This window comes from Artibeus jamaicensis, unplaced genomic scaffold, assembly GCF_021234435.1.
Source record: "Artibeus jamaicensis isolate MK-2021 breed Jamaican fruit bat unplaced genomic scaffold, CSHL_Jam_final contig_391, whole genome shotgun sequence".
Taxonomy (NCBI): Eukaryota; Metazoa; Chordata; class Mammalia; order Chiroptera; family Phyllostomidae; genus Artibeus; species Artibeus jamaicensis.
In genome coordinates, this window is record NW_026521814.1 from 5,485,204 (window position 1) to 5,509,156 (window position 23,953).

General features: G+C 37.7%; 1 pseudogene; it reads left to right on the plus strand.

Moving 5' to 3' along the window:
- The first annotated feature begins 6,290 nt into the window (after nt 1-6,290).
- Nucleotides 6,291-16,434, plus strand: LOC119047628 (KATNB1-like protein 1; annotated as a pseudogene).
- The last annotated feature ends 7,519 nt before the right edge of the window (nt 16,435-23,953 follow it).

Below are 23,953 nucleotides of genomic sequence, written 5' to 3' on the forward strand. Positions count from 1 at the left end.
TAATCTGAGGACATTTTTATTGCTTTTAGAGAGAGAGGAAGGGGGAGAGAGAAACATCAATCAGTTGCCTTCTCATATGTGCCCCAAGTGGGAATCGAACCTACAACCTGGGCATATGCCCTAATCAAAAATTGAACCCCCAACATTTCAGTCAATGGGATGGTGCTCTAACAAACTGAGCCATGCTGGCCAGTTCTTAGAACAGTTCTTAAGACTAAAGTTCTTAACTTACATTGTTAATTAAATAAGGTTAACTGCTATTAACTAATAAGGTGTAATAGCATTGACTGTTTATTAAATGATTACAGTCTAAATCATATCCCTTAATGTACATTTTGCATAGCTAAACTCTGTTGTGTAATTTATATTAATTATTGCCTTCTAATACAATAATGAAGCTCAACTTATTTTCATTATTCATGATATTAATAAAAACTTATTACTATAGTGGCTCAAATGATCACATACTGGAACAAAGGTAGGCCCATCAATTTCTCTTTTCTGTTTCTATTTACTACCACCCGGTCATTCCTACAAGCATCCTTATTTTCTGAAAATAATATGATATTCTAGGAGCATTCAGAGTTCTCCCAGCTCCTAAGCATGGCATCAGCTAGACTCTGAGGATCCCAGTCGATTTCAGTAGAAAGGGGACAAGATTTGTAAATTTAGGCTTCACCAGACTGATGGCGGTGGGTCAGGTCCTGCTGCTGTTGTTAGCCGGGTTGAAAGACAACCTTTTTAATGCCACATATTCACACTGAACCCAGGAGAAGGCTCATGCGTATGGTAACTTAGTCAATGGTGGAAGTGGCTCTATATGTCAGAGAAAGGCTATATATTCAGCATGTGTTGGCCTGACAATTGGCTGCCCAGAAGACAACTGCAGTCAGATCTCAGTCTCAAACCATGCACAAAATAGATGCTAAAGACCAAAAGATAAAATGTGCAATTAGAATACTTAAAAGAACCTAGAGGCTGTTTAGTTACTGATTGTATTTTTTTAAGTCACTGATTTTAATACCCAGTGAGAGAGGGACACATTCTAATGTGCAAATATAAAAGATGGATTATTATGTTGAATTAATAAGATCACTATGACAAAGACACACTGAACAAAGTGAAAAGGTTTTGGAAAGATTGAGAGAAAAGCATTTCCAGCACACATAACTGAAGAAATTAGTATCAAGAATATATATTTTTAAAAACTCCTACATATCATTAAAGGGAATGAATTGATAGAAAAAATGAGCAAAGAATTTAAGCAAGCAATTCGCAAAGGAAAATAATATATCATCAATATTGACATGGAAACATTCACACAAATGCAAATTAAACAACTAAAAACGAATACCATTCAGGTTTGTAAATCAAAAGAAGTCGGATAAATCCAAGTGTAAGCAGGAAAGTGGGAAAATCAAATCTCTGTGAAGTGCAGATGGGAAGGGAGATATAAGCCGATATAATAGCTTTGAAGAACAATTTTCGTTGCATGGTGCAGCTGGATATATAAGCGCTCCATGTGACCCAGCAATTGCACTTCTCAGTATACAGAGCAGAACAACGTTTTTCATACTTTTTCATCATCTGTGCTCAAACATATGCAAGTTCACACAGAGGTTTCAGAAATGATTCTTATATTTTAACTTGAATTGCACTATTTTTTTTCATTCTATTTTTATCACCATGTAACACATCATATCCGATGCAGAACTGCACAGACCCCATTGTCCCGAGGGGCAGGACTATCCGACATCCTCAGTGCTAATGGCACCGAGGCCTGTGCCAAGACTGTCCTTCCCTAACAATACTGAGCTCAGTGTTAGCTCCCGTATGAAACCTCCCGAGGACCAAGCCTGACCAGGCACAAGGCCTCGTTCTGGAATAGGGCGTTTCCCACACCCCAAATCTCAGACAGCTATTTCTGAGGAGATGATATTCCCCCTACACCCACCTTTGGGAAGCTGGTGTGGCTACATGATTTGTCCCTCCTGAGTTCTTCCAAGGGGCCCTCACAAACTCTTTCAGAGGGGATGTTTTCCATTATTCCAAAGCAATTTTCTGATTCCCATCTCACTATAAAAAATGTGTATATGTATTTATTATTTATATAAATCAGTTTGGACAGGGCCTCAGCCACAGATAAACAGCAAAAAATACTGCTAAGGAATCCCTACTCTCCTGTGTCTAAAACCCCTTGAGGTTCCCCACTCAGCCTCCTTGGTCTTGCTGAAGTTTTGCTTCCTGAGCTATTTGGACTCAGGTTTGCCTCTCTCCCTAGATCACGTGCTGTGTGTCCCACACTGCTGCTCGCGAGGCAGCATGCAACCATCCTCTCCAATTCTCTAGTCCACCCACGGGGGTTTCCCTCCATTCTTCTGCCCTTGCCCACAACCTGCAGAACGCCATCCGAGGCAGTGATGAGGAGTTAGTTGCCTGTATAGTTCAACTTTTTACTATTCAGTGAGACTTTGCCTTGATAAAGTAGATTTATTTTCAAAATTTAAAGGAAGTTAAAGGAGATACTTGAGAGAAATTTGTCCATTAAATAATTAATGATGCAAAATGTTCTCTATCGATGTTTAAGGTTGTTCTTGATCTCATAATTTAAATGGTATCTTTCTGTGTTTTAAAATTATTTAATGTGCCTCCTACATAGCAGTCTCTTAGAAATGGTCGTTACAGGACTATTTGTTTATCTTCAGAAATACTAGTCTAGATGAATTTTCCAAATGAATGAATAATTCTCATTTAGAACTTGAAGTCATAGCGATTCATTTCCTTGTGTGTGTTCTCTTTAGTATTCTGACTCCAATGGCGCCGACTCATATTTATACTATACTTTTAGTTTTTCATCATTATTGAAATAAGTCTTGGGTTTCTCATTTTCTTGCTCTGTGCATATTAACACAGCAAGTGGAGAGGCAGCCACTGACAGCCTCCTGTAGAAAATAATCTGCAAAAATCAAAACAAAACAAAACACAACAGTGAAGAATGAAGTTAATGGCTATAGCCTGGCCCTGAGAAGCAAACATTTTTCATTTTATGTTTTATTTTCTTTAGGTTGTAAACACAATGACTGGATGTGCCAAGCAGGTTGCATGTTAATAACATTTGTAAGTGGACGATTTGCAGCCAACACCTGATTACAGTTAACTTCAGTTAAAACAGAGCCCTTTGCAGAAGGCATCTGAATGTTCGCTGTTTGTTGGTTGGAATGCATTCTGTCTGTTACCACCTGATGCATCAGAACCAAGAGATACGTTCTAATTGACCCTGGTGAGTTGCAGTGCACAGGGCTGTTCTGTCTTATTTTTTTCCTTTTAGTAAATGTATGAAAGCATATAACCACTTTTAAAGCCAAAGGCAGGATTCCTCCATGTGAAAGCTCCATCAGCAGTCCTGCAGAAGTCTTACTGTGAGTAACTTACTGACTTCATATAATCTGTGTGTTATAATTTGCAACATGACTATCAGGACAGTTTGGGGGCACGGCTGTCACATTTAAGGAAAATATTTATTGCTTTATATCTCTGATGTGATGGTAGAAAAATGTGCATATGTATTTCACTAATTATTGGTTTAAGTAAACAACTTCTGAAAGTATATTTTAGGAAGGTGGCATTCTCATCTTCAACAAGAAAATAATAAAATATTCTTGAACTACTGTAGAAAGAATTTAAAGGTTAGAAATGAATAACTTCTCTAAATGAGATTTGCTTGTCATTGAGCTTTTTTGTGAGAAGTAGATAAAAGGCATTTAATAATATTGAGGGTTAATAATATAGAGGGTCTAAGGTGGTATCTGACACTTTAGGTTTCTTCTTTACAGGACACAGTGTAGTTTGGTGCAATGGAGACTCTGGACATCTGTCTGAATGAAAAGAACAGTATTACACCTGAGCCGTGGCTGCCACCCAGTTCAGGTATATCAGATTCACGCAGAGAGCTTTCCAAACCAGATGAGCCGGCCCTTCTTTATAATCCACTCTGGACATTCTTGTAGGCTCTTTCCTTAGTGGAACTGATAAAAACATACACAAGGATCCTGCTCCAGAAAGCCACCCTAAATCTTTTGATGACTGTTCTAAGTACCCTTTCTTTCTATGTTCCCCACAAATCTTAGAACTCAGTTTGGACTATGAATGTGTCCAATTATTTTATGTCATATTTACTTTTCTGTAAAGTGAGTGAGTGTTCTGCTCACACAAATATTTCATAATGAAGACTATTTACATGTCTCTTTTCCTGTTGGAAGAGAGAATACAGGAAACCCACTTGAACAATTCACCTCCTGGTTTGGTCATCATAACAGATGAATACGTTACAAGAGAAAGTTCCAGGACAGGTAGAAAGGGTGGTTTGGTTATTTGCATATTATATATAAAAAGGAAAGTTTGGTGGTTTGATTAATATTATGTGTCAACTTGACCGGGCTCAGGGATTCCAGATAGAAACAGTATTTCTGGAAGTGTTTGGGAGGGAGTCTTAGGCAGAGATTGGCATTCAAGCTGGTAGACTCAGTAAAGAAGGCTACTTTCATCATCGTGGGTAGGAAACATCCATTCCGCCGAGGGCTTCAAGACAACAACAAGGTGGAAAAAGTACAAATTTGCTCTTTTGCTTGACCTGAGACATGCATCTTCTCCTTCCCTTAGACATGGGTATTCCTGCTTCTCTGGCCTGCTGAATTTGACCAGGACTTACACCATGGGCCCTCAATTCCCAGGCTTGTGGACTTGAACTACACTGTTCTTGCCTCAGGTTCTCAGGTCCTCAGACTTAGTCTAAATTGCACCACTGTCCTTCCAGCTTGTTGATTGCAGATTGTGGGACTGCTCAGCCCCCATAATCATGTGAGCCAGTTCCTACGATAAAGCTCCTCTTACCTACACCCATATAGCTACATTCTATATTTCTCTCCATCTCTATTTACCAGTGGTTGTGTTTCTGTGGAGAACCCTTACAGTGGTAAATCAAAGGGTGTTGTAAAAAATATCACTACAAGACCAATAGTTAAAAAACGCAGTTGTTTCTTATTTTTCTCTATAAAATTAGCCTCAGCTACGGTAGTCATCTATGAATGGAGGGGTTGAACAAAATGAACTTCAGTGTCCTTTCACCTCTAAAAATCTGGGTTTTATTATCCCTTCCTCAATAAGCTTTGATTGTTAGGAATCCTAAATATTTTCCACCCTCCTGCATTTCTTCCAGTTTCTGTGTGTGTGTGTGCGTGTGTGTGTGTGTGTGTATCTTTTATTCTCATTGGTTCAAGTATTGATCCTATTTTCTAAGATTCCTCTTGAGAAAGTGGGAGAGTAGTGGTTCCACAGATTGAATGCAAGCTTTTGTGATTCGTTTTTCTGTAGATTTCAACATCAGCTATGGAGTGCTACTTCTCAAACTCGAGACCAAATTGCCTCAACCTCTCTCATAATTGCAAACAAGATAGTCATGAGTTTCAGTGTTTCCAGGCTGCCGCAATTTCCATATATTTTGGAAGACTATGAAAGAGTTGTAACAGTTGTCAGCTTTGCATATCTGTTTGCCGGTATTTACTGATAGTATTTACTTGTGCCTGGCGTGCTAAGTGACGGAAATATGTCACCTTTCTTTGTCTTATCCATTAATATTATGTGGTAAGAGCTTATTCTCGGTATAGTTTGCACCACTATAATTTTAAAGTATTGTGTCAGCTGTGTTTTTAAAGATACATAAAGAATGTTTAGTGTCTAGAAATGGTTTCTTAGGCTACAAAATATATCTTGTCATTTAAAAATACTGAATTATCAATGTATTTTGTGTGTTCCACGTGGTTTGAAAAATCAACATTAAATAGCTCTCTGGAAGAGGGATCTATTGATGTTCTAAAAGCTGGGCTGCCTTTGGTTATGCTCTTCTGATTGCTTCTCATTGATTAAGGCATACCTGCCATGGTTAAAATTGTTAGGCAAACACTTTTCTATCAATACAAACAGAGGACTTTATTCTTTTGATTTAATGAACCAAAAACGTATGTTTATGGTACCAGCCATAAAACGATGTATATGCATTTGACAGTCTGTTTGTATGATGGAGACAATTTACTCTATTGGACTCTGAAGTTAAGGGGGGAGGACAATAGAGAAACAAAGGTATCGATGTGGTCAGAGCCTGGAAAACCCAAATTTCTGTCAGCTGGTGCCTGTATCTCTAGGGTCAGATCACCTCGGTTAACTCTTGACACCACTGCTTACTGGCAGTGTGATATCAGTCAGCTTTATGTAAGTGGTTGAAATTGTCACATGACATGGATACACTCCTTGCCTGCGTGCGGCTTCACTTGGATCTTAGACGAATTTCAGAAAGTGTAGGTCCTGTTTTACTGATCCAGCCAGGAGCTAGAACTACAATCAGTCCAAGCAGGTAAACTTAATTTTTGTGTTTTCTTCTTTGTACATGATAGATGCACTGTGAAGAAAGCCACCTCTCCTTATATAGGTTAATTTGGTTAGTAGTCACTTATCTATTCTTTCTCAGCTTCAATTCTAAGCTATACCCTAATTTGTGAGGCTGGAGCTGAGATTCTGTAAACTACATTTTTGACACTTCCGTGTTGGCTGCTTTTCTTTTAGTCTAGGACACAGAAGAATCCGAGGGATATTGGAAGGAGAGAGGGTGGAAGAAGTTACTTCTTTCGTGTTGTACTGTCACTGCGCACATCATTTCTGCCACCACAGTTGTCTTGGCCTCCAATTTCCTTCAGCCAGCCCTTCAGGGTCCCCTCAGAGGTTCCAAAACCCCTCAGGCTCTGGCTCCTTAGGGCTCTTGGCATCAGCTCTGTGAGACCTTCCTTTGATACCCTGAAACTTCACTTCTTTTACTTTTGTTCCTTGTGGTCTTGTGTTGTGACTCTACCTGCTGTTTTTTTATCTGGATTAACTTGGTATACATTTAGAAATAAAATTTTCCATATTAAGAAGTTTGACAATGAAAAGATTAACAATTAAAAAGCTTTCTTTTTTTTTTTTTGCCCTGGCTGCTTTGGCTCAGTGTATTGAGTGCTGGACTGCAAAACAAAGTGTTGCTAGTTCCATTCCCAGTCAGGGCACATGTGCCTGGGTTGCAGGCCAGGTCTGCGGTAGGGCGTGTGTGAGAGGCGACCACACACTGATGTCTCTCTCTCTCTTTTTCACCCTTCCTCCTCCTCTCTCTGAGAATAAAGACCTTTAAATAAAAGCTTTCTTTTTATGGTGATGGAAGGATACTTGATTTGGGGTGGTGAACACACAATGCAATATATGGATGATGTATTATAGAATTGTACACCTAAAAACGATATAATTTTATTAACCAATGGCACCCCAGTAAATTCAATAAATCTTTTTTTAAAAGGCTTTTGTTTGGAATGACTGTACTTTCCCTGTGACTATACAGCTGATTATGAAAGCTATGATGATAAAATTGTCTCAAAATGGAAGAATGGGTGTCCCTATGTTTCTCACAGCCCTTTCTTACCACTAACATGTCACCTGTTCAAACAACAATTAACTCTATCAGTTTATAGTATAAGGACTCTCTGTATTTATTTTCTCCTTCTTTCCAGAACATCACATGAGTAGCTCTGTTGTAATATGGCTGCTGATGAAATGACATATATTCTATTACATACTTATAGAACAGTATTGCTGTCTGTATTCATTATACTGCACATTAAATCCAGTGGCTTATTTATTATTCATTACAAGTTTGTGCCCTTAAACCCCATCACTTTTATCAAACATGTAACATTTTACAGATCTCTGTTTTTTACAGGTTTAACTTTTTTAGAATTCCACATATAAGTGATATCATATAATACTTATCTTTTTCTACCTGATTTATTTTGCTTAGAGTCATGTACTCAAGGTTCATTCATGTTGTTGCAAATAGGAGGACATTTTCCTTTCTCATGGCTGAATAGTATTCTGTTCTGTGTGTGTACACTATCTTTTCTATCTACTCATCCATCGGTGGCTTTCCAGGTTATTGTTATATCTTGGCTATTGTGAATAATGCAGCAATAAACATGGCGGTCCACGTAGCTTTCATCAAAATCTGGTTTTCATTTCCTTTGGGTGTATACCCACAAGTAGAATTTCTGGATGGTATGATAAATCTGTTTTTAATTCTTTGAGGAAGTGAGATATTGTTTTTCATAGTGACTGGACCAATTTACATTCCCATCAACAATGAATGAGGGTTCCCTTTTTACCACATGCTCTCTATCACCTGTCATCTCTTGTCTTTTTGATGACAGTCCTTCTAGCAAGTGTGAGGTGATATCCCATTGTGGTTTTGATTTGCATTTCCCTGGTGATTTGTGATGTTGAACATCTTTTCATGTGTCTGCCGACCGTTTGATATACATGGCCAACAAAATGGGAAAAAAATCTTTGCAAGCTGTGAATGGGATAAGGGCTTAATATTCAAAATGTATAAAGAACTCAATAATAAGAAAATGCTGTCAACTCAATAATAAGAAAATGACAACAAAAATGTAGTTAAAAATTGGCAGGAGAGCTAAAAAGAAATGAAACAGACAATATTTAGGTGTAGTGCTGACTTCTCATCTTAGAGAGAATTAGATACCTGGAAAGGGATGTATGATGAAGTTTTTTATGAGGGTTTTTTTTTGAAGGTCTCTTTTTAGGTAGGTTAGGGATTTCAGGAACTTGGCTGCTGTAAGTTTAAACAAAATTTATGTGAACTCCTGCAAGCCCACGTGACCTGGGCAGGGCACCTGCAAAGCTGCCCTGGGCCAGCGAAGGCAGTGTGGGAGTCAATGCTCTGGCCCCAGTCTGGCAAAATACCTAACCAGGTTCATTTTGCTTAGTGTTCACTGCAGTTCTAGAAGGCTAAGTCACTGGTTCTTTGGCTTTCCAGAGCAGGGCTTTGGAGGTGGGCAGAGCAAAGATGGCCCTGCTGGTTTATGAAGCCCTTCTCCCACCTGAGGAGCCAGAGGGGAGACTGGGTGCACCCAGTGCTCAGCAGCCAGCCTGTGGGGTTCCCTCTTGGCAGATGCATGTTTCAGATGAGTCTGTCACTGCACCAAATATTCCACCTCAAGAGCAGGGTCAGGCCAGAATGAAGAAGTGATTCCATGCTTTCAGGTTTGTTTAAAGACTGCTTTCGCTGTCTGCACCCTGAGAGGTGAGGGTTTAGGGGTGGGGATGGCACAGGGGGCGGTATGCAAAAGGAGCATGGGATGAGAGGGAGCTGATGCGGAGCAGAGCAAATACTCTCCAGGACCCAGCCATGATTATAAATCATTTTATCAGTGCATTTGAAAAGGTTTATGAAAACCATCTGTATTTTCCCTTAGGTTGTAGAGATTCCAGCGTGATAGCTAATGCAATAATGATTTGTTTCAAACGCCAGTGTTTAAGATGTATAATGCTGTTTTTATACATTTTTCTTGTCAGTAGCAATGACGTTAATGAAATTAAACACACATTGCATTTGTCTTTGGGGGACAAGAAACTGAGCACATCACGAGTTTATTTTTCCATTCAGATAAATTGCAGGCAGCCGCATGTGAGTGACCCTGTGAGGGGCTCGCCCAGGAGCCAAGGGACTCTGGGCTTCTGGGTGCATTGTGTCAGCTCCTGGGCTGGGCTGGATCCAATATTTAAGAAACCATGACATCTGCCATCCATAGTGTTAAAAATAAAACTTGAATAGTAATATTGAGGATCATTCTGTTCATCTTCCTAGAAGAAGAATTTTTAATTTCACTAATAAGAACATGAGGAGGTTAAAAAGTCTACAAAACAATTGGCTACTTACCTAAATAGAAGAGTTGGACAAGCTGTGAATAGCCCAGATAAAATATATAAGGTGATATCCCACAAAAAGCAAGTTCACCCTCCTTTTCCAAATCCTTTTATAAAAACAGTCCCTTAGAATCTGAGGCTGTGACATAGCAAATAAAGAAAATGAACTGGTTTGTGAAGCCACCTGCCTGAAAAATTACACCAGGATGGTCCAACGTATTTGCTCAACTCCAGTGATTCTGGTTTTTCATAGACAGAAAACTCATCATCAAAATACAGTGTTTTTGTTTGTTTGTTTTCTCAGGACCATGAAACAATGGCACCAGTTTTGTTCAGGAATTTGAGATTGGCTGCAGCTTTAACTTTCTGGAAAAAAAGAAGTATAAGGGAATGTGTAGCTTATTTGGTGAGGATAGAAGAACTTGAAGTGTTGGTGGTTTGCCTTCTTGGACCAAATGAAAGAACAGAACAAAACTCTAGAAAAAGAACTAAATAAAATTGAGACAAGCAATCTACCAGATACAAATTTTCAAAACACAGGTTATAAGGATGCTCAGTGCACTTAGGGGAAAAATAGATGAACTCAGGGAGAACTTCAACAAATAGACAGAAAACATGAAAAAGAACCAGTCAGAAATAAAGAATACATTAACTGAAATGAAGAATATATTACAGGTAATCGACAGTGGAGTAGATGGAGAGGATTAAATTGGGAATTTGAAAGATAACAAAGCAGAAAACACCCAATCAGAACAGCATAAAGAAAACACATCCAAAAAATGAGGATAGTATACAGAACATGTAGGACAACCTCAAATGTGCCAGCAATGACATGTTGGAGGTGCCAGAAGAGAGAGAGCAGGAAATTGAAGACCTATATGGAAAAAAATAATGATGAACAACTTCCCTAATCCAGTAAAGAAAATAGAGATATAAGTCCAGGAAGCGCGGAGAGTATCAAACAAAATTAACCCAAAGAGGTCCACACCAAGATACATTATAATTAAAATGGCAAATGTTTAAGACAAAGAGAAAATCTTAAAAGCAACAAGAGAAAAGCAGTGTTGCCTTCAAAAGAGCTCCCATAAGACTGTCAGCTGAGTCCTCAACAGAAACTACAGGCCAAAGAGATTGGCAAGAAATATTCAAACTGGTGAAAAGCAAAGACCTACAACTAAGATTACTCTGCCCAGCAAAGCTATCATTTAAACTCAAAGGAGAGATAAAGAGTTACCCAGACAAGAAAAAGATACAGGAGTTCATCACCATCAAACTAGTGTTACAGAAATGTTAAAGGTCTCCTTTAAAAAGAAAAAGGAAAAAAACAGGGATCACAAATAAATAATAAGACAATAATAAATACATATGTATAAATAATTATTTTATATGCAAATGGATTAAATGCTCCAATCAAAAGATATATGGAGGCGAATGGCTAAGAAAGCAAGACTCCACATATGCTGTTTACAGGGACTCACTTCAGATCAGAAGATACACACAGACTTAAAGCAAAGGGAGGGAACAAGATATTTAATGAAAATGGAAACAAATAAGCCTGGGACAGTGATACTTATACCAGACAAAATAGATTTTAAAAACCTATGTAACAAGAGACAAAGAAGAACATGGCAATTTCACTTTTGGCTATTTATTTGAAGAAATGCAAAACATTAAATTAAAAAGACATATACACCCATATGTTTATTGCAGCATTACTTGCACTACCCAAGATATGTAGGCATACCAAGTGCCCACCAGTAGGTGAGTGGTTGAAGAAGAAGTGGTGCATATACCCAATGGAATATGACTCAGCCATAAAAAAGAGCGGAATCTTGCCCTCTGTAATAACATGGATGGTTCTGGAGGGTATTGTATTGAGTTGTGTAATTCAGGCAAAGGAAGACAACTGCCTGAGAAAAACAAATTAAGAAGCAGAACAGAAACAGACTCATAAATGCAGAGATCATTTTGATGGAGGGAGGCTGGTGGATGGTTGAATAAGGTGAAAGCAGCAAGAAGTATGAGTTGGTAGTTACAGAATAGTCATGAGGGTATAAAGTGCAGCATAGGGAATATAGTCAGTAATATTATAATAACTATTATGGTGTCAGATGGGTGCTAGATATATCAGGGTGATCACTTAGTAAGTTATAGAATGTCTAGTCACCAGGGTGTACACCTGAAACTAATACAATATATATTTTAAAGATTGTATTGTTTTTAGAGAGAAGGGAAGGGATGGAGAAAGAGAGGGAAAGAAACATCAGTATGTGGTTGCTTCTCATGTGTCCCCCACTGGGGACCTGGCCTGCAACTCAGGCATATGCCCTGACTGGGAAATGAACCAGTGACCCCTTGCTTCACAAGCCCATGCTCAATCCACTGAGCTACACCAGCCATGGTGGAAGTAATACAATATTACATATCTACTATAATTTAAAAAATTAAAGAAAAGGAAAAAAAAAGAAAAGCTAAACACCCTGTGAAGACACAGACACATATAATATCTTTTCTCCCCACTTCTAAGTTGTAGCTGGGCCAGTCGGTAAACACATTAACAGAAACAGATTAACAAGAGAAAATATACAAAATGCAGTCAGTGATACTTTGGTATCTCAGCCCTAGGAATCTAACATAACCAGGTATGCTAAACCTAAAAGGTGACTTTCTTACCACAGCATTTTTAACGCTTATAAAAATTACATAAAGTATAACTTAAAAAAATAAAAAAGAAACATCTGCAGACAAAAACAATTTAAACCACCCCCCCAAAAAAAGTTCAAGGAAAACATTATAAGAAAAATTATAAGAAAAATTCAAGGAAACATTAACTCAATCTGAAGAAGCTGTTTCGTGAGTAGTAAATTATTTACCTGATTCATGAATAGAGGCTATTATTTATTCATAAACAAATGACAAATACATTGTTCAAAATAGAGCAAGTGATAGATTATATATTTATCTCTGCATCTGAGTATTACCACATACCAATCAATTCAAGATTCAATTGTTTAGAAGCAGCGTAAACTAACAGAGTGGCTCACTGAAATTCTTGAGGGTAGGAAAACAGTGACACATTTTGCTAGCAACACTTATAAATTCTTCCTACGTGAAAGACACTTCAGACGTATAAATATGGAAAAGGTATACTTTTTCAGGAACTTTGATCTGGAAGGAACAGGACCAGAGACAGCCCAAGTGAAGAGCTTGAACACGCCAATAGAAAAGCACAAAAGGGTGTGTATAAGAAATAAAAGTCAGCGCTGATGGGACAGAACATAGAGTTTATAAACAGGAAGAGTGAGAGACAAGGCTCAATGGGTAAGTTGGAGAGGGCTTATGGGAGATTCTGAGTCACTACACTATTAATAAGACTAACACTAATTGAATATTTAACATTTGTCCTATACTTGCTTTGTATGCGTCAATTATTTCATCATCACAATAATACTCTGAAGTAGATACTAATATTAACATCACAATTATGTAGATCCGGATGTGGAGGCACCAAGAGGTTAGAGAATTTATTGAACAGTAACAGCTGGAATTCACAGGATTTGCATCTAGGAAGACTGGCTGCAGAGCTCATAATTATTGTTCAATACAGGCAATGAAAAAGAATTGCTAAATGGAGAGCTCAGTAACCTGACACATTTTTTGCAGGCAATGACATATAAAAATAATTATAATGGACACTTACTGTGTGGTAGGCACCCTACTAAGCACTTCGCATGCATTATCTAATTTTAATCATCACATATTCCTGTAAGCTAGAGACTAAGACTTTAGAGGTAGAGTAATAACATTTACCACAACATTAAAGTTATATTCTGGGGAAAGTACCCGACACGTTGTGTACAGAATTAATGTGGAGAGCTAAGAAGTAAGAAAAATCAGGGAGGAAGATGTACAAATAACCCAGACAAGGGAAATGGTTTAAATTTAGGGTTATGGATGTAGGGGAAGAAAAAGCTAGTATGAAATACTGTAAGAGTACGATAGTTATTATGTGGGCAACTAGTCATTAGAACAAGAAAGAGTGAAAATTATTGACAAATCTTAGATCTGGAACCTGGGTAACAGACAAAATTGTGGTGCCAGTGATGGCAGAGGGGACAGAGAGAGGGGACCAGAAAGTTGATGATGTTCTACCATGGGCAAATTGAGAAGCTGATGGGGCCATTCAGTAGGAATGGTTTAGGTCTTGAGAAATGTTGACAAAAGCTCAGACAATCTTCAGGACTGGGGAGATCATCTTAGAAATGATCTGCATAGAAAGCACCGGTGTAAGATTAGAGAAAGCTAACACAGAACAGAAACACATAGGGAGAGGGGTCACTAAGGGATTGCCGCAAGTTCCAGGAGGATGGGAGAGTCTCTGTCCACTTCCTCTTCTTGCTCCTCTACCTCCTCGTTATCCATCCTCCCCTCCTCCTCCTTTTGCCAGTATCTTGGTATATAGCAGATGCTCAATATTGAATTAATGAATGATAGGCTAAAGAAATGAAGAAATAAATGAATGAATGAGGGAAACTTAAAAATACTTATGATTGTCAAACTCAAGAAATCAAGTGAGAGAAGATGAAAAATAAAAAATAGGGAAATAATCAAGAATTTAAAATATGGATTGGTTATTTATTTGTCTGTAAATTACTATGCTATATAGATCCTAAATATGGATGTAAGCTTCCTTCTGAAAACCATGTGTAAATATATTTCTTATGAGTTTAATCTTATAAATCAAATGTATCTGAATAGTTTTTAAAGTAGGAATATTGTAATTATTTCTAGGATAAACTGAGAAGTCATCTCACATTAATATTTTGGAAATATTTGGATGATCATATAATATTATTATTTACAGTACTATTTCACTTGTTTAGAAATGAGTTTTCTTCCTGGGAGAAACTTGCTTTTCTCCTATAGCTTATATAACAATACTCAATATAAATCAAAGGATAGAGAATTTATTCCATGAACTTATGTCTCTCTTTCTTGGGTTTTCTGATACATAGGAGAAAAGTTTACTTTTCAGAATAAAATTGAAGAAATAAAAAATTTATATTACATATAGGTGTATATATTATATATAATTTACACTCAGTCATACAAGTGTAAATATATGTTTAATTATATCTAACACTATAAAATCTAATATATACTTCTCATCTCATATATATTATATCAATGCACATACCTATAAAATCCAATGTATATATTATGGCTCTCATGTAAATAATATGTGCAATATTATACATAATATACATATCTCATCTGACATGTATATTTTACTTATTAATATATGATTTGCCCTATCAGGTACCCATTTGGATGCTACTTCCTATGTTTGTTTCTCCAAACAAAAATCTCACACCTACCTATTTCTCAAAATCTGAGTATTTTGAGTACTGACTTGTGATGTTATTATGTGCTTCAGCATCATCTTATTGTCGCCAAGGTCTTTCTCTATATTCAATGTGTAAACCAGAGTAGTGGCTCCTCACATCCCACATGCAATATTTTCTTGCTTCCCCATCTGCAGGTGCAATCCCATCGGCAGCAGGTGTATTGTTTATACGATGTGCTTTTACGACAGGAAGACAGACTCTGCCGAGACAGGCACTATCCTGCCCTCCTTTCACTCTCAGAAATAAAATGATGTTTGATTTTGCTGTAAATACACATGGCCTTAAAAAAGTGGGCCAATATAAGCAGATGTTTTGAGAGTACCATAGGACTTCTTAGGGGGGTAGAATTCTTAGGATAAGATAAAAGAGAAACAGTTACCTCATAAAGCTACTTATTTAACTGAAAGGGAAAGTAAGTTTCAGAAAGGGCAAACGATATTTTGTCCAAATTGATGCAGCTTTTCATGGCTAAATCGGTACCAGAATTGAATTTTCTTTTTTCTCTTTTGCTTTATTGCCTCAGTGACATATATATTGAATCCGATTTTTCAGTTACACTGAAACACAAGAGTTTTATTAAAAGAAAAAGAACAGATGAAGTCAGTCTAATGAGAAGCTTTTCTTTTTTAAGTTTGTATAGCAATGGTGTCATACCTACCGATGCTCCTGGATGGTTTAGGAACATAAAGTGGACATTGGAGCGTTTCTCTGCTGTGCCCTTTCTCTCATTAAATGTGCCCAATGTACTTGCCGCTGAGCCCTGCTGTTTCCATCTTCCTTCCCACTCACAACAGATTTAACCAAATTGAAAGCACTAAAAACTGTGGTAAGCTTATAAATACTTACATTTTGTGAAAATAGATCTGCACATGTTAACTCATCTTTTACCTCAGCACTTACCCATTGCTGTGGAATTCCTACTGTTCCTTCCTGTCGGCTTGGCTGAATCTCTTGTTCCTGTTGGTGGTGCTAGATTCTCTGTCAGAGATCACATTTGTGCAAGGAAGCAGAAAAAAAAACTTAGAAATCAGAGAGCAAGTAAGCATCATCCTTATTCTGTTGTTTATTTTTTTTGACATTCTAAAAACACGAATTGGAGAAAATCAAAGTGAACTATCATTTTTTTAAGGCAACACTGATGGTTTCTTTGCCAGATGTTGAAGAAATAAGAAGCAGTGTCCACCCTGATGGAGCCGTGATGGAGCAGGGGAGACAGAGTTACCTCACTTGAACATAGTGAAAACAGCACAAGGTACTATGGGAGGCAGAGGAGAGGCAGAAAATAATACAAAGAAATAAGACCATTCAAACAATTGTCTTAGCCCATCTCATGGCAGAGAGTTGTGTTTTTCATCTGGGTTTCTTATCCTAACCACAGAATACAGAAAGTACTTGAGTGACTTTTCCTCAGTTCTCCCAGAGGTTGTACGTGCCTTGTACAATTTTAGATTCAGAGAAGAGATGGTAATTTATTACACATAATGGATGCCTTAGGACATCGGGGCTGAATTCTTTTATGAAATCTTGGTGAGACAGCTCAGATATCTCCCCAGAAAAGCCAGGGCACGGGTCATGCTTGACTTGGCCTTTAGAAAGAGATGGTTTGTTCAACTGTCCTAATTTTCCGTGTGAAGAGAGACTCAAAGAAAGCCATGTGAATCAAAATGGGAGAGATTTGTGGATGTGAGAATTCAGATTTTCTTACATTTTACAGATAATTCTGTCTGATAAAAGGAAACAAAATTCTTAAAGCGAAAGCCTACATACTGGTAGTCTGGAGTGTAAACCTAAGGGGTCTGTGCATAGATGAGAAAAATACGGCTATCATATTCTATCGCATCCTTTCCTTTAATCTGACTCTTGCTCTAAAATAAATTCCCTGAGCACAAATTAGAATTTGCACCATATTTTAATTTCTAGTGCCCATTTCAGCAACAGCAAAAATTTAGCATTTGTTTACAATCCTTTGGAGGCAAGCTCACTGAACCTTTCATTTCTCAGCCAACCAAGTTGCCCAGGACCTGTGTTTGGGTGAGTTGAAAAAAGCCTTTCAATGACTGCTGACTTTTAGCAACACATTTGTCTGCTCCAGAGGCTTTGCCTGCTGTGTCTGGCATAAGGTTAAAGCCAATTCTTTTTTTCGAAGGTCACTTGTGCTCACCTCCAAGGTTTCTTGCTAGGCTTTTCTGTACACAACTTTCACATCGTGAGTGTGGACTGTCTCTAGCTTCTTGGCTGCCCACTCTCCAAACGCTCTGTCTTTGTTGGAGTCCCATCCCTGTCTTCCCGAGCCAGGAGTAAGCTCCCTTCCCCATGTTGTCCATATCTCTTCTATGGAAGAGTCTTGTACCCTGGACTCTGAAAAATTCTGAGAGCTCAGGCTGAGCCCAGTACAGTGATTTTTCTTCATATTGAAACTTTCTATGTCTGGAAACAGCACAGGTTGTCTATACTAATCTCACTGAAGCCCCAACCAACCAAGCTTCTGGCTGGCCGACAGTTTTCTCTCTTCCTCATCTGAGGATAAAGCCTGAGGTGCTCACATCACTGCCTTCTAGTGGGGTGGCCAAAAAATCTGCTTAGTTATTTTCCATTAAATAAAAGACGCATTTTTCATTTTCACCAATAACTTTATTGATTTGGATAGTCACTCTGCATGTTGGCTATCTTCCACTATTGGCTCCTAGTGTGTGGAGGCCAGGGTTCTGCTGAGCATCCTCCAGTGCATGAGACAGCCCCATGGTGAATTATTTGGCCAAAGTGTCAATAGTACTAAGAAACTTCACAAACTACTTTTGACATGTTTGGACGGTCACAGCACCTTCAATATATACTGCACTAATCTTTTCTCTTTTGTGTTTTAGTTGCATTTTTATCCTTCTTGAATAATAAATCATAATATGTCAAAAATGTTGTGCATTTTCTTTCATCTTTGATATTAAAATGGCTGCACAAAATTCACTACTTTTGTTAGACATTTTTTCTTTCTAGTGTTTTTTTCATGTTTTTATTGTTATTCTATTACAGTTGTCTCGGTTTTCCCCCTTTGCCTTCATCCGCCCAGCCCAACCCAGTCCCCACACTGTAGTCCATGTCCATGGTCATTCATACATGTTCTTTGACTAGTCCCTTCCCCTTCTTTCCACCATCGTCCCTCTGCCCCTAACTCGGTTACCGTCAGTCTGTTCCATGATTATGTGCCCCCTGGCTCTATTTTGTTCATTAGTTTATATTGTTCATTAGATTTTTCTTACAGGTGAGATCATATGGTGTGTGTCTTTCACCTACTGGCTTATTTCACTAACATAATACTTTCCATTTCCACTCCCCCTTTTTTTTCATTCCTTGTAAAAGGTAGAAATTCCTTCTTTCTTTCTGCTGTGTAGTATTCCATTGTGTAAAAGTAACACAATCCACTCATTTGATCCACTCATTTATTGATGGGCACTTAGGTGGCTTCCAGAATTGGCTATTGTAAAGAGCACCATTATGAACATTGGGGTGCATAAATTTTTTTGAATTGGGAATTGGGAATTTTTTTGAATTGGGAATAGGGTATATTCCCAGCAGTGGAATCACTGGGTCAAAAGGCCCATTTTTAGTTTCTTGAGGAAATTCCATACTGTTTTCCATAGTGGCTATACCAGTTTGCATTCCCACCAAGAGTGAACTAGGGTTCCCTTTTCTCCCCAGCACTTATTGTTTGTTGATTTGTTAATGATGACCATTTTGACTGGCGTGAGGTGATATTTCACTGTGGTTTTAATATGCATGTTTTTGGCAGCTAGCAATATCGAGCATCCTTTCATATGCCTATGAGCTCTATGTGTGTCCTCCTTGAAGAAGTGTCTGTTCAGGTCCTTTGCCCATTCTTTTTTTTTTTTTAAAGATTTTATTTATTTATCTTTAGAGAGGAAGGGAAGGAGAGATGGAGAGAAAAATCAATGTATGGTTGCCTCTCATGCGTCCCCTGCTGGGAACTGGCCTGCAACCCAGGCACGTGCCCTGACTGGGAATCAAACCACAATCTTTTGATACACAGGCCCACGCTCAATCCACTGAGCTACATTTGCCAGGGCCTTTGCCTGTTTTTTTATTGGATTGTTTGTCTTGCTGGTGTTGAGTCATATCAATTCTTTATCTATTCTGGAGATCAAACTATTGTCTTTTGTATCATTGACAAATATTTTTTCCCATATGGTTGGTTCCCTTTTCATTTTGCTGATGTTTTCTTAGCTGTGAAGAAGCTTTTTAATTTGATGTAGTCACATTTGTTTCTTTTTTTCTTTATTTCTCTAGGAGATATATTGGCAAAAATATTGCTAAGTGGGATGTCTGAAATTTTTCTGCCTGTGTTTTCTTATAGGACTTTATTCTGTCATGACTTATATTTAAGTCTTTCATCCAGTTTGAGTTTATTCTGGTGTATTGTGTAAGTTGGTGGTCTAGTTTCATTTTTTTTAATGTACCAGTCCAGTTCTCCCAACATCTTTTATTGAAGAGGCTGTTTTTATCCCATTGTATGCTCATACTCCCCTTGTCAAATATTATTTGACCATAGAGACATGAGTTTATTTCTAGGTTCTCTATTCTCTTCCACTGGTCCATGTGTCTGTTCTTATGCCAGTACCAGGCTGTTTTGATTACAATGGCCTTGTAGTACAGTTTGATATCAGGTATTGTGATCCCTTCTACTTTGTTCTTCTTCCTCAAGATTGCTGAAGTTATTCAGGGTCTTTTTTGGCTCCACAGAAATTTTTGAAATATTTGTTCTAGATCTGGGAAGCATACCATGGGTGTTTACATAGGAGTTTCACTGGATCCATAGGTTGCTTTGGGTAGTATGGACATAGAACACCCTATAGTCTCCACCAAAAATCTACTCAACATAATAAGTGAATTTGGCAAAATAGTGGGATACAAAGTCAATGTTCAGAAATCCATGGCATTTTTGTACAGCAACAATGAAATATCAGAAGGAGAAACTAGAAAAAAATCTGATTTACTGTAGCTACTAGAAAAATAAAGTACCTAGTAATAAAGTTAGCCAAGGAAGTAAAAGACCTATACTTGGAAAACTATAGAACCCTGAAGAAAGAAATTAAGGAAGATACAAATGAATGGAAGCATATGTACACCATGTTCAGGGATTGGAAGAATTAACATCACTAAACTGTCCATGCTACCCAAAGCAATCTATAGATTCAATTAGTTTTTTTTAATGCATGCTGATATGGCAGTCTCGTAGTACAAAAAATTGTTTTGAGTGAAGTTAAAGACAAGTAAGCACTAACAGAGCCAATGTATGGAAAAAAATAAATGAACTTTTTGGTCATCCCAGTACAAAGAACACTGTACTTAGAAAATTTTGTCTCTGCTCAAACCTGAGACCTCTTTTTATAGCTGCCATCAGAGTCCAAGAGTAGTAACTATGGCCTTGCACATTATTTTCTGTAATTTCTCATGTAAAGTATGAAAAGCCCTCACTGTGAAGTCACTCTGCATTACCCTGTTGTGAATGTGCACCATTTTTGTACAAAGGGAATTCACCCAAATGGGTTCCGTTCTGCCAAGGTCACACAGGGTTGCTTGTTGTGCCAGCCACCAGAGTGGATTAAACCAATTGTAACTGTTAATTGTACATATATTTAATTTAATATCAAAATAGGTAAGTTGAAAACATTGAAGAATTAATGTATGGTGACAAGTGCAATAACATAGTCTTAATCACGTAAAGCAGTTGGCATTTGTTCATTTATTTTTCTTTAATTGTGAAAACCTCGTCTATGTTGTTATATCGAATCGTTGGGCCAATAGTCCACATCTCCCACTATGAAATCCTTAGTGGGAGACCCTCCCTCCCCCTCTTTCTTTAAAACCCACATGAAAACACTAGGCTGTATGGTTCCTGAACATAGATGAAAGTTTCCATCTGAACACCATGTGTAAACACATTTCTTATAAATTTAGTCTTGTAAATCAAATATATTAGAAAACATTCTTAATAGCAGGACTATTATTATTTCTAGGGTAAACTGAGAAGTCATGCCACTTTATTTATTTATTTATTCCTTGATACTTTAAGAAGTAATATGCAAGAAAAGCAAGCATAGTTAGAAACTATTTAAGTCTAATTACAAATGATAGGATGATTAAGATTATAGCAAATGATTTATGCAATTTTAGGTGAAAGCTAATTAAGCAAATTTATCGTTTGTCATTGAATCTAGCTTGCCCCCTTTGCAATGGTAGTGAGCAATGACGCAAAGCTGATAGATCATATCACTTTGCCCCCTGGCTGAACACGGCCCCCATTGAACCAACGTGGGGGGGTGTCTCATAGGATTTTTAAATTTAGATCTAGTGGCAAAGAGTTTCTTTCTCTCTGGTTACAAATGTGGAAACTTTGGGGCCCAGAGGTTCTAAGGATCAATCCCATGTCATGAGATGACACATGTTGAGAGGAAACTCCTAGCAGAGTGTAAATCTTTGGTTGTCTTCTATTCCGTCTTTGTCACCCCCATGGTTTAGTTATACATAGCAATATATTTCCCTTCTCTCTGAAGCCAGTTCGAAGTGGATTTCTGTTGTTTGCTACCTGTCTGGCCTGAATAAATCACAGCCCTTTATGGATGAATGTACACCTTTCACTCCATCATGGTAGGTGGCTTTCAAAGGAAGACTGGCAAATTAAAAAACCTGAAATAAAAAAAAAAGTTATACTGTGGCAAACGTGGGATTTTATATAGAAACCCTTAGTTAAACACACACATGTGCCACCTGTTTTAAATAAAACTATTCCAACCCCTGGAAATACACAGCTACAGGGGAGAATTTGCTATAATTGTGGAGGAATAGAATGATTGAGCTTTGAAGTTACCATATCAGATGCAAGTCCTGGCATTGTCTGTTATTAGCTAAGGGATTTAAAACCTTACATAACTTTGTTCTTTGTAGTATCTGTGAGGAGTGTGTCTGTGGATCTGTGCGCTTACCAAAGAGCCTGTTTAAAAATGTAATAGGCACTAAATAAAACTTAGCATTCATAAGGCTAGAGGTTATTTCTCTTTATGTCTTTTATTTTCTGAAGCAACTCTTCTATACTGTAGCTAAGGGTTACTGTCATCTCTGGGTATCTTCCCAAAAGATACACTTCCCACCATCACTTTCTCTCTCAACATGATTTATGACTTAGAAATGACTTTTTAAATGTGAATAATAAGCAGAGGATAACCTTGATTACCTGACATTAATGGGGACATAGAAAAACGTTGCTTAATCACAGGCCATGGGAAACTGGTAATGAGTAGGTCAAACAGTGATAGAACAGACAGTAAAACACAGTTTTGTATGATGGATGGATTCAGCAGTTGCTTCGCTATTAAAAATCAATGACTGTGAGACAGGGTGGGGTGACGTTGCCTGTGAGGCCATGGCAGTGTTAAAAACCAGTGAATTTAAATAGTCTAATGAAGTATTTATTCATGATATTCTCTTTCTGACCCATTTTTCCCCTTAGGATTGATTACCTCTGAAAGCTTTCCTGACATAAACTTTTACATGCAGACAGAAGGGAGGTGAAGCAAAGTGTCCTGATTAGTTACATTGTAGATCAATTTTCCATAGCGCTTACCAGGGCAAAGAACACAATGCGGGCACACACTTAGAGCGGTGATTTTCAACTGTTGTGCCTCAAGAATTTTTAAAACACTCAATATCTGACTATTTAGTCAGGGGTACTGACCTCCTTTCCCTTAGACTGTCAAGTAACAAAATGATAACAGCCAACACAATAGCCATCCAGTGGGAATTAATCAAAATTATACCTTTTTTTCAGTTAGATTGGCCAAAAACATATATATGTATTTTGGTGTGCCGCAGAATTTTAGCAATTAGTTCATGTGTGCTGGGATGAAAAAGATTGAAAATCATTGACTTGGAAGATGACTTCCAAGACAAGCTGTAATGGAAAGCCCATTTAGCTCTGCTTTTAATTGTATTTTCAGACTTAATAAGTTCTCACCAGAAGTTCTGGTCCCATCAAGTTAACTCTGCATGAATTGATTTTTCCCCCTTGATATAGTTCAACAAGGAATAGTGTTAACTCTCTTGTTTTGTTTTGTTTTTCAAAACATCTGAGAACACGGGCTTGTAAAGATCTGAGCTCCAGCCGAAGCTTCTCATTGAACCTTATGTGCTTGTTTAATCAGAAGAAAAATGCAAGCACTTAATTTAAATGTATGTGTATGATGTAGTTAAATTTGTTTAGAATCTGCTTTTCAGAATAGATTTTCAGAGAAATTCTAAATAGTGTCCCTCTTGGCACAAGAATCTATATTTCAGCTTTTTGAAGTCTCTTGAAGAGTGATTTTTTTAGATGGAATTAAGACCCCCAAAATGTGACCTTTAAAGATCAAAGATACTCGGAACTGAGTGGATCACTGAACTGAAGGACGGTTCTGCTTGATGCTGAGACAGCTTTGTGTTCCAAAAGCAACCCAGGGCTTTTCATATTTATTAGAGCTATTCAGTAAAGGGCACGAGAATAATATTATTAAAATTAATTATCCAACTTGACCTTGAATGTGTTGACCCTTCAAGATTTACACACACACATGTACACACAAAGAAAAAAGGGGTATTTGCAACAGTAGTAATAATTCAACTTCTTATTAACATTGGATATTTTGTACTGGTGAAAATAAAACCTTTTTTACTATGTAGAGCTATTACTTAATAAGGAAAACGTG